Source organism: Protobothrops mucrosquamatus, unplaced genomic scaffold (assembly GCF_001527695.2).
Source record: "Protobothrops mucrosquamatus isolate PMUCROS unplaced genomic scaffold, P.Mucros_1.0 scaffold_13, whole genome shotgun sequence".
In the NCBI taxonomy this organism is placed as follows: Eukaryota; Metazoa; Chordata; class Lepidosauria; order Squamata; family Viperidae; genus Protobothrops; species Protobothrops mucrosquamatus.
In genome coordinates this window covers 93,140-104,996 of record NW_015386089.1, presented here as the reverse complement: position 1 = coordinate 104,996, position 11,857 = coordinate 93,140, and the positions used below count along the sequence as shown (strand labels likewise).

Genomic DNA, 11,857 nt, shown 5'->3' with positions numbered 1-11,857 from the left:
TTGCTCTTTCTCTCTCTCCCTCTCCCTCTCCCTTTCCCTCTCCCTCTCCCTCTCCCCCCCCTCTCTCTCTCTCTCACACACACTTACCCACATCCTTCTCAATAAAGCTGGCAGGCACTAGCCAGAGGGACAGAAGCTGCCAAGTCTGGATCCAAAGAGTGGGTGGGCTTCAGGAGTCCTTACATCCCCCAAAGTCTTTGCTTTGTTGATTCTCAAGTCTGGTAACTATGGATGGGGAGTTGGGAAGTTCCTCAGTATGTTAGTAAAAGCTAATTTAGATTAGCAAAACAAACTTGGGGGAAAAAAGCAAGAACCAGGATATTGGAAGAATATGATCTACGAAAGAGTAAAATAGATTGCTTCAGTCAACTCCTTGTTTTTCTATGTCTAACAGTGCCACCTGGTGTCTTACTGCGGTAGCTCAAGAGGCATTTCACCATAATGTATTGCATAACCCAACCCAGATTTGGTGACATCAGTGAGACATAATGAGCTGAAATTCATCAGATTTTTCCTTTGACACAGGATTATCCTGTCCTTTACAATTTGGATTTAGTATAATATTGGTGTTGAAGGAAAAGTCTTCATCATGGTTCAGTCCAAGTCGGGAATAAACAACATGGCAACTGTTTTAGAAAGAAGATTGCAATTTGTTGAAGAGGAGAGCCAGACAGGAAGATGGCTCTGGAAGAAATGAGTGAGCACATGTAGGGAGTGGGTTTTTATACCCTCTGAGGCTTTTGTTTGGAGTTGTTTCCTGTTCCTGTTTGAGGCTTTGTATTTCCTGTGTCATGTATTCTGGCCTGAGTCTGGGTGTGCCCTTTGGCATCTGTGAGTTAATCCTATTATGTCCTGTTTTAGTGTTTGGGTGCGGTATGTAGATTTTAGGTGTCTTTGTCTTCTTAACCTTCTAGCCTTCTTGGATTATTTATATCTGCATTTCTACAGAGCTGGTTTCTGCTTGGAGGAGGGAGACTTGGGGCTATTAAGAAAAAACTGGGCATGCTTTTCTGCCTCTTTAAGATCCTTTGAGGAAATATATTTTTCTGCCTTTTTAATATTTCCTTCTCTGGGGGGCTGACTTTCCACATTGGGATAAGAGAAATATCAAAAGTGCACCAATATATTAGCAGCACCCTTTCAGGAACAAGTCCAATGTAAGGCCCCATAGTTTGAAGGGTCCTTATGTTCAGTGCTGCAGTTGTCTTAGCTTGTCTCTTCCTCAGTCTGCTCCTCATCTCCCTAGAAGCCTTCTGCACAAACTGGAGGTGTTCCGGAACCTGAACTAAGATGCTTTGTAATTCAAGTCCAGGAAAAGTCAACTCAATGATTAATTGGTTTTAAACAAATATTTATTCCAGGAATCCTTAGCAGAACTTACTATTCTGAAGATGCTTCCGGATGTGTACATTTGTCCATTTTATGTAGGTAAAAACAGTAATTTCTTCATACTAGCTCTAGCATGGTTGTAGACGATGTCCCTGCATGCATCCCCATGCTGATTTCACACAAAGACATTCTTTCACAAGCTGGCATGTAGCCAGGATATCCTGTGGCCCCTCCCACTGACTTGATGAATATAAGATTCACTAAAACAGCTAAACTACATTACCTATAAGCCATCTCTTAAGGAGACAGCGCTTAACCCTTTAAATGCCAAACATTCTAACATACAGTTCTCATCTAACTGGTTGGTCCAGCACAGGAGGCCTGGAATGCACTTCTGCAGCCCATCCAACCTCTTGTGAAAGTAGGAAGGAAGAAAGAAAAATGTTCCTATGCTGTTGCTTGGTGAAGAAAAGCTGAAAGAAAAAAGCAAGAAATAGTATGGGAAGAAAATATATTGGTAATAGGAAATAGGTTAAATGGGTTGGTTGCAAAAGAAGCAACTCAGCAACAAGGGAAATGTCAAGTTCTGAACCTTACCCTTTTACCGAAAAGCCTAACAGAGGACTCAAAGTTTTCAGAAACTAAAATAGCCAAAATAAAAGAAATGGGGGGGGGCATAGGCTATAGTGGATTTATTTCTAGGAAAGTATTTGTATTTTGGCTTATACACAATTGTAAAACAAGTAACCAAAAAATGTTTGGTTTGCATGGAAAAATTAATAACAAAGGAGGGAGAAAACAGCTGGAAGGAGGTAAATCATTAGCAATAGCCCCTTCTGGTTTATACAAATAGATTTTACAGTCTTAAAATCAATGGTTAAGTTAAAATAGTGTTGAAGACTAAGGACTGTCCTATGGAAAGACCTGGGAATATCATCTTGTAAATTGATGTTTGGACTTCCTTATGTGGGAATGGGAGTCCTTTGCCTGAATTAAATACTAATGTCTTGAGAAGATATCTTGCTGGTGTGCTGGCCATTCTTTCTGCTTCTCAACAGGAGACTCTGCTGGTACAAACGTTGCCCTGGAAGCTCCGAGTCTACCAATTCTAACCCAGGAGATTGGGTCCTGATCAAGACTTGGAAGGACCAACCGTTGTCTCCTAAGTGGGAGGAACCATTCTAAATAATCCTCACCACTGAAGTGACTGTGTGGACCAGGGAAAGGCTGACTGAAGTAAAATCTGTACCTTTTCAGGAGCTCATAAAAACGGCACAGAAACAGTAAATCAGCAGACCATATGCAGATGATTTCTTAAAGTTAACACTTTCTAGGCAAAAATAAAATAAGTAATTGTGTCACTGAATAGAGAGAGGCTTTTGGGAAGGAAAATAATCCAAACTGGATAAATAAGGGCTATTAAAATTACATTTGCCTTTTGTGGTTAAATACTTGGACTGCAGGTCCTGGGTTAGATTTAGTTTGAAAAAGGGACCTGTAATATTCAATTGCTTAAAACAAAAATCCCAGGTACCACAAACATAAAATAAGTAGCTTAGACTTTAAGGTTAAAACTAGCTAATAAGTAGGGGAAAGGTTGAAATGTTTAGTAGCTTGTGCAGAATCAATAGACACACGAGTTGGCTTAGAATTCAGGAATAGTTCTCTTACAGGATGGCTAGAATCATGGCTTGAAAAATGGAAAGGTATGGTAGTATCAATTTTTAGCTCTTTAATAGCAGTAGCAGGAGTTCTAATAGCCAAAGGATGCTGCATTATCCCGTGAGGGGGCTTGCACAAAGATTAATAGAAACAGCAGTGTCAAAACAAATGCCTCTCAAGCCCCCACCAGACAGTGAGAATATGCTCCTTCTTGAGGAAACAGAGACAGTTGAAGAAACTGAAGTAGAAAACAGACAGATTTAGGACAGAGAGTGTGACATAATGATATCCAGGCTAGAAGGTTCATATGAGACAACACTCAAAAAGCAACAAGGGTACATAAAAGAAAAGGGGAAAAATTGTGGAAAATAGCAAGGTGTTGTTTTTGCATCAAACCATGTTTAGCACACTTTAGGGACATGTACTTAGAAAATTGACACGGCCCAGAATAATAAGAATAAAGGTTAGTAAAACAAGAAATGTCTGCGGTCTTAAAATAAGCCCTTCAACAGCTTAACCACAAGAGCTTAAGGAAATGCACAGATACTAAACTAACCGCTTATTTTATTTCCTTATGCCTATGCTACGTTCCAAGAAACAGGTCCTGTGGGTTAGGCCAGAGGCCCCCAAACTTTTAGGCACCAGGGACCGGTTCTATGGGGAGAGGTTTTTCTGCAGACTGGAGGGGGCATGGTTTTGTGTGCTGCCGGCATCCCATGGCTTCGCTTGTCTGCATGGCCCGGTTTCTGGCATGCCACGGCCCGGTGCTGGTTCATGGACCAGGGTTTGGGGACCTCTGGGGTAGGCAATGCCTCATGCACTCACCGTTAAGGGAAAACTAACCTAAAAAGGACAAAAACAAATAAGGGGAAAGGGTGCTGAATCAAGGGTGATGAGAGATGTAAGCAAGGGCAGAGATTCACATGGGATGCTTTGGCGCTTTGAACAGGCTGTACACCTTGTAGTACTCAGCCAATGGGGAGGCAGGGAAGGGACTTTCACTTCGGGAAAGGAAATAAATAGGTAACCATTTAATGCCTGGGTGTGCCTACTTGCTAGCCACCTGCTCCTGCAAGGACATATTTTTTCAATAAATTACTTGCTGCTTCACTTAATGATTCTGTCAAATCCTTGGAAGCTGAGTGTGTTTCTCACAGAGTGGAGTGGAGAGTGGGGTGGGATGGGGTGGAGAGTGGAATGGAGAGAGTAGAGAGTGGAATGTGGAGTGGAGTAGAGTGGGGTGGGTTGGGATGGAGTTAGGTCAAGGGTAGGCAATCTTGGCTCTTTTATGACTCGTGGATTTCAACTCCCAGAATTCCTGAGCCAGCACGAGTCATAAAAGAGCCAAGGTTGCCTACCGTGAGTTAGGTAGTGCCGACATTCCTTAACCTCTTCCAGACTGTTGCCACACTCAGTTGTTGCTGATGTTTTGCACATTTGCTTGCCCGCTGCCCAGTTGCCTGGATCTGCTGTTGCCTGGTCTCCTGGGTCTGCTACGTTGTGCTCAGCCTGGATCGGCCACTGCCTGCTTCTGCCCTTGCTCTGCCTCTCCTGCGTTTTTGCTTGTCAGTTTGTTTGGCTGACTGTACCCCGTCCTGGGTGCTGGGTGCTCAAAGTCTCCTCTCTGAAAGTCCATGATGCTCTGGTTGCTCTGTGCTCCACATACGTGTTTTTGTCCAATTTTTTAATTCACATTTTTAAAAATGTTTTTCTTTTCTTTTGTATCAGTTTAATTGTTTTCTTTAGGATTTTGTATTTTAACGTATTGTATTTTATATCTTTTGAATAAAATAAAATTGTAAAAAATAAAAGAAGTTTTAAATACAAGTTTAAGGACTTATTTTTTTAAAAATAAACAATAAAAGGGTGATTAAAATTTTGATTCTAGAAACTGTTGCAAACATGCTCCCAGGTTTGGCCAATAGCCATTCACTTACACACAGCCCTGAAAAATAGCCACATTCAAATCACTTTTGACCGAACACTGAAGCATAACTGATTACATGAAGACCCAATGAATTTAAAATAACATCAAAACTTTATTGGTTAAAACATAAATATTTGCTCTTTCTCAAGTGTGTGTGTGCGTGTGTGTGTGCGCGCGCGCACACACACACCTACAGACTCATCCATCCTTATCCATGGCCTTCTCAACTAGGCTGGCAGGCTCTAGCTAGAGGGAGGGGAGCTGCCAAATCTGGACCCAAAGATAACTCAAAAAGTGGGTGGGCTTCAGGACCCCTACCCCCCAAAGTCCTTGCTTTATTCTCAAGTCTGGTAGCTATGGACGGGGAATCCTGAGGCTTTTTCTATGTGCTCAGGCCCAAAATTTTCTTTGTCTTCAGGTGATATTTTCCCCTTTGTTTCCTTAATGATTTTACTCTTTCTTAACTACTTCCCCTAAAGGGATCTTTCAGAAAAGATTCCTTGCTATTCACCCTGCTTACTTGCCCTGCTTTAATCTTTAGGTATGGCAGCTTCAGCCTAATTTTACAAAAATCACAAATGGACTAGAGCAGGGGTAGGCAACCTTGGCTCTTTTATGACTCGTGGACTTCAACTCCCAGAATTCCTGAGCCAGCATGCTGGCTCAGGAATTCTGGGAGTTGAAGTCCACGAGTCATAAAAGAGCCAAGGTTGCCTACCACTGGACTAGAGGGATAGATAAATTTGAAATAACATTTTGAAATGAATTATAAGATCCTTCCTATGGGAAAATGCTTTTGTTTTGAATTCTTTTTTAAAAAAACAATGAAACTAAAAATCAGACACTAGAAGGAACTAGAAAGGAACTAAAAATTACAATGAAAGAATATTGAAAATCGACCTACAAATGAACAGAATAAACCAAAATATTTAAACATTGGACTTATTGAAGGATGTTTTTGAACAATGGACCCAATGCTAATCTTGAGTGTTGGCCTCTACAGATAGACTGTGTTGAAAAGATATTATGGAAGAGGAACAACTTTTACCTGACAAGTAACACCTCTGCTTTGCAAGTTGCACTGGTTGCTGGTTTGCTTCCAAGTGCTATTCTAGATGCTGGTCATTACCTATAAAGTCCTACATGGCATAAGGCCTGGTCCCTTGATGATTCACCTGCCTCCCATAACATCAGCCCAACTGATTTAATCCTGCTGGGTGCCGTACTCTGGGTTCCTTCAATTAAACAGTGACATCTTTCAGCCCCAGAAACATGCCTTCTCTGTAGCAGTACCTGCCTTTGGAGCAACGAGATCTAGAGCAGTGGTTCTCAACCTGTGGGTCGGGACCCCATTTGGGGTCAATCGACCATTTCACGGGGGTCGCCAAGCAAGGCTGTCCGCCATTTTTTTTGTCTGCCATTTTTTTTGTCCGCCATTTTTCCCCTTTTCTGGCAGGTGCCTTACCTCCCTTGGGCTGGGCTAGCTGGTGGTCGGCCTGCTCTGTCTCTGCCACTTGCCAGCTACGCCTCGGCCGGCGCAGGGGGCGGAACCACGCATGCGCGGCGCTCCCGGGCAGGGAAAGTCCTCGACTTACGACCGGTTGGGTAGTCCTCGACTTACGACTGGTTTAGTCCTCGACTTATGACTGGTTGGGGTCGCGGCATTAAAAAGGTTGAGAACCACTGATCTAGAGGATCCCCAGATTGTTAAAAGAGCTGGAAAAAAACCCTATCTTCATGTAGGTCTTCTGCAAGGAAATGTGAGACTCCTAATTCATTGAGTGTGCCATTTTGTATCCTTGTATTTTATGTTTTATTGATTTTATTGTGATTTCTTTGTTCATTCTTGGGAGTTTCCCATTATCATTCAGACTCGAGTGACATACAAATTTAATCTATTATTATTATGAATATTTATCTTCCAGCAGAGAATAAGGGGCAAGCACTGCAACATGGTGATGGAATGTACTTTCCAGTGGTTTTCCTGTGCACAGTTAAGGCAATTAAGGTTAAGACAGATAAAAAGCTATCAGGAATAGAATAACACAGTAGGCTGCATTAACAGAGGGATAGAATCAAGATCACATGAAGTATTAATACCACTTTACAATGCCTTAGTAAGGCCACACTTGGAATACTGCATCCAGTTTTGGTCACCACGATGTAAAAAAGATGCTGAGACTCTAGAAAGAATACAGAGAAGAGCAACAAAGATGATTAGGGGACTGGAGGCTAAAGCATATAAGGAACAGTTGCTGGAATTGGGTATGTCTAGTTTAACGAAGAGAAGGACGAGGGGGGACATGATAGCAGTATTCCAATATCTCAGGGGCTGCCACAAAGAAGAGGGAGTCAAGCTATTCTCCAAGGCGCCTGAAGGCAGGACGAGAAGCAATGGGTGGAAACTGATCAAGGAGAGAAGCAACTTAGAACTAAGGAGAAACTTCCTGACAGTTAGACCAATTAACCAATGGAACAACCTGCCTCCAGAAGCGGTGAATGCTCCAACACTGGAAGTTTTTAAGAAGAGACTGGACAGCCATTTGTCTGAAATGGTGTAGGGTTCCTGCCTGAGCAGGGGGTTGGACTCGATGACCTCCAAGGTCCCTTCAACTTTATTATTATTATTATTATTATTATTATTATTATTATTATTATTATTATTATTATTATTATTATTATTATTATTATTATTATTATTATTAACTTGTAATGGAGTTTGAAACAGAATTACCTACAAATGAATATGTAATTGTTTAAATGTATAAACTTCTGTTGAGATTTAAAATAGAAGAGGAACAATTTAAGGAATGCATGATGAAATGAGCAAGAATTTTAATGAATATTTACATATGAATCAATGGATGAGAATGTGGTTAAAAGGATTGAAATTCACACTATCTTATAATTTAAGAGAGAATCTCTATAAAAGATTTTGTCACCACAAAATTTATCTAAGATGTATAACAGTACTTCAAACCATTGTTGGAAGTGTGGAAAGCATGAAGGGACATTTTATCATGCATGGTGAACTTGTGATTTTCCTTGCCAAAAATGCTGGATAGAAATAAACACAATGGTGCAGAGAATTTTAAACATTAATATTCAGATGAAAACACAATTGGTTTCTTTTAGGACTTGTGGGAAGTCAATTAGAAAAGACTAATGAAAGATTCATTCTATATATGATAACTTCAGCGAGGCTACTACATGCACAAGGATGGAAAATACACCACTACCCTCAGTGTGGGTATTGGGCTGTGCAGTTGACAGAATTAACAGAAATGGCAAAATTGACCTGCTTGGAAGCCCTTTTGGGACCTTTTGTGGAAAATTAATAAGAATGATTTGATGATTTCTGGTTTGCTGAGTGAAAAGTGCTGAATATGGAAAAAATGAACTTGTTTCATTTTTTTTTGATGAAACACTGATGGGGAAGAGTGACGGTAAGTTTGTAATTGCTATATAAAAAATCAGAAGTCATTTTTTTAAATACTTCTTGTTCTTTTCTTATTTATTGCACTTTTATCTTTTCACTCTTAACTTTGCTTTCTCTATTTTCCCCCCATGTTTATCTTTTACCTGTGTTTTTTTTAAAAATCCAATAAAAAAGAGAAAAGGCTGGTGGCGGCCAGAAGTACATAGTCTAGTTCTAGGTGAGTCTGGCCTTGTTATCATCAGACATTTCATGGTCTAGTGGGCCCGATCCCTTTTGGTTTCCTGCCATCCTTATCTTTTTCCCCAGGCAGGGTTCAGCATCCCACCCCCCATCTTAAGAGCAGCAGCCCTTTTCTCTTGAAGCTGCTATTGGCAATCTCTTTGAGCTGAGACAGCTAGGCTGCTTATCCCACTACACCAGGGGTGTCAAACTCGCAACATCACGTGATGTGTCACAACGTATCGCAATTTTTTTCCCATTGCCGCCATGACGCATCTGGCCCACGGGCTGGCAGTTTGACACTCCTGCACTACACTATAAAACAGGCAAGTCATTGTCTCTTAAAGGGGTTTTATGAAAACTGTGGACAAACTGCATGGTTATGCTTTGCTGAGAATGGTTGTTAAGGGACCAATCCTGTGTGCAATTTCAACAAGTGTTATGGCCAAGATTGTATTAATAAAGGAGACCATTTGGAACTCAGGGTTGAAATGAGCTTAGTTGTTTTCTCTCTGAGCTTGGTTGTTTTCTTGCAGATGTTTCATTACTCAAACTAGATAACATCATCAGTGCTAGTCACTAGCACAACATCACAAGCACTAAGAAGAAGATTGTAACAGGATGCAAAGATCCTGTAACCATGAAAACAAGGTTGAATAAAAAGGGAGCAACTTCAGACAACTATTGTTAAGTAGGCAGCTACATTAATACACATTAACATCAAATTTAACACCAATTAGATAGGCATCAGATAAGGCTTTCCCTTCCAAGTTGAACGTGTTCTCTTCTGCTCTTCCATAGCTCAGATCTAATTATCTAATTATTATCTATAAATCTAATTATTCTTTCTCACAGGCAAGTTAAAGTGCCATCCACCAGTTCTTGGGTTTATTGTTGTTGTTGTTGTTATTATTATTATTATTAAATTTGGGTTAAGCCACACTAGCATAATGTAGACTGTCTCCACTGTTGATCTCAATGTCTGCCAATATTTACAGTGTTCAGGGCACATAACGGATAGCTTTGTTTCCCTTCATCTCTTACGAGACTAATTTTTTTCCCTTGGGAAATTAATAATTTAATATAAATAGAGGAAACATCAGGATCTGACCAGATTGTTGTAGAAAAAGTAATCTTATACTGTATAATATACTACTGAATTACCGTGTTCTCCTGAATATATGGGAAGGCCTGGCTGCAATGGTAAGCTCCACCCCCACCTCCGCCCTAGCTGATTTTTAGGCATGCACCTTGCCCCCAAACTAGGGCTTATTTTTGGGGTAGGGCTTATATTAGGCCCACCCCAAAATCAAGCTAGGTGTCAGAACTCATTTCTTTCCTGGGGGGCGGGGGAATCTAATTCATTTCATTTCTTTTCCTTTCCTTCTATGGGTTCTGCCATTCTCCCGAGGGGGAGGGGGGAAGGTCATGAGAGTTGCCTTTCGCTCTGCTACAATGTATCCTCTGCTGTTTCTAAATGCTTGCTCTTTGAACTGTTTCTCCCTTGATGTCAACCTGGGGTGAGAAAGGAATGTGCCTCCGGCCATCTGGCTTATTTCTCGCCGTAGAAGAAAAAGGTGCAAAGACCCAACAACATCTTCACAGGCATGGAAACGGACTCCGTTATCAGCTCCGTTCCCACAGCTGACTTAACACCTGGAGATTGGTCCATTTGACCTGACCAGATGAACTATTGGGGTGGGGTTTGTTTGTGGCTCTTTTAACCTATTGATCTGAACAGGAAACCCTCAGATCCTGCCTTTTATGCTTGCTATTAGCTTCTCCTAATAAAAGTTCCTTTTGGAATGAAAATGTTCCAAGAGCCCTGCTTTCTTGGGATGAGGTTTTGAAGTGGATCCTTACACTAGGGCTTATTTTTGGGGTAGCTCTTACTTTTGTGGAAACACGGTGGTACTGTTGGAACAAAAATCAGGTCCAGTTCCAAGCTGGGAATAAAATGGAGGCTGCTTAAGAAAGAAGGTTTATTCAATAAAAGATTGAAAAGTAAAATGGATTTAATTAAACTTAAACTTTGCATAGAAGACTCGGAAAAGTTAGCACAACAACTTAAGGTCGCCAAGCAAAACAATTTTGAACATGCGAATAAACCTGAAAGATGGTTGGTGCATAAACTGAGAAGGCAGAAAGAGAAGCAACAGATTATTAATCTGCAAGATGAGGAAGGAGACATTCAACATGATGAGATCACTAAAAGAGGAATTGCTCAAAGATATTATGAAAAACTATATAAGGAGTGAGGGACAAAGTGCAGAAAGGATAATAGAATATCTGGAAAAGGCAGATACACCGAAGATACCAGAGGAAATAAAAATTATGCTAAACGAGGAAATAAGAATGACTGAAATAACTAACGCTATAAGTAAACAAAAGAAGAATAAGGCGACTGGCCCAGATGGAATACCAGCAGAGCTGTATGAAAAGCAACAAAATGTACTCAACCAATACTTATTAGAAGTTTTTAATGCTATTTTAACTGAAGCTAAAATACCTAAATCCTGGTCAGAGGCAAACATAGTATTAATACCAAAAGAAGATGCGGAAAGAACACAGATACAAAACTACAGACCTATCTCCCTACTAAACGCCAATTATAAGATCTTTGCATCAATAATGGCAGAGAGATTTAAAAATTATTTAATTGATTTCATACATTGTGACCAAAACGGTTTTCTACCGAACAGGCAGATTAAGCGGAATATAAGGGCAATTATAGATGTTCTTGAATTTTACGAATTACATAGCGATCGCCAACTGGCACTTTTTTTTCTGGATGCACAGAAAGCATTTGATAATGTCACTTGGCTATTTCTGATTCAACAATTGAAACTAATGCCGGGATTCACTGTATAAATGGGGCATCGTATCCTCCCCTCAATGTAACCACAGGATCCCACATCAAACTATAGATCACATTGTGACTGGCTGTAAGTTGAGGGCCTAGACCTGTCCAGTATCTGATTTTTTTTCACATAAATGATGCTGTGCTTCAGTGGTTAACTGGTCTAGATGTCGGTAACAGAATAGATCTTTTTAACTTTCATACTTTACTGTGCTTTTAATCTAGGTGAAATGTTAATATATATTGCAAGTCCACATATGATATGCCGTACACTAAATAAATAAATAAACCCTTTCAGGAACAAGTCCAGCTTAAAGCCCCATAATTTGAAGGGTCCTTACAGTCAGTGCTGCAGCTGTCTTAGCTTGTCTCTTCCTCAGCCTGCTCCCCATCTCCCTAGAAGCCTTCTGCAGAAACTGGA

The 11,857-nt window shown here is 40.6% G+C and overlaps 1 protein-coding gene across 1 annotated transcript in view; it reads right to left on the bottom strand.

Annotated features, from left to right (window-relative positions):
- The window catches only part of LOC107294790, a 35,098-nt gene extending 34,952 nt beyond the window's left edge, over positions 1-146 (bottom strand). Inside the window, exon 1 of the mRNA XM_015824087.1 lies at positions 88-146. The gene's annotated coding sequence lies outside the window, so the exon portion shown is untranslated. The remainder of the gene's footprint in view (positions 1-87) is intronic.
- Between the last annotated feature and the right edge of the window lie 11,711 nt (positions 147-11,857).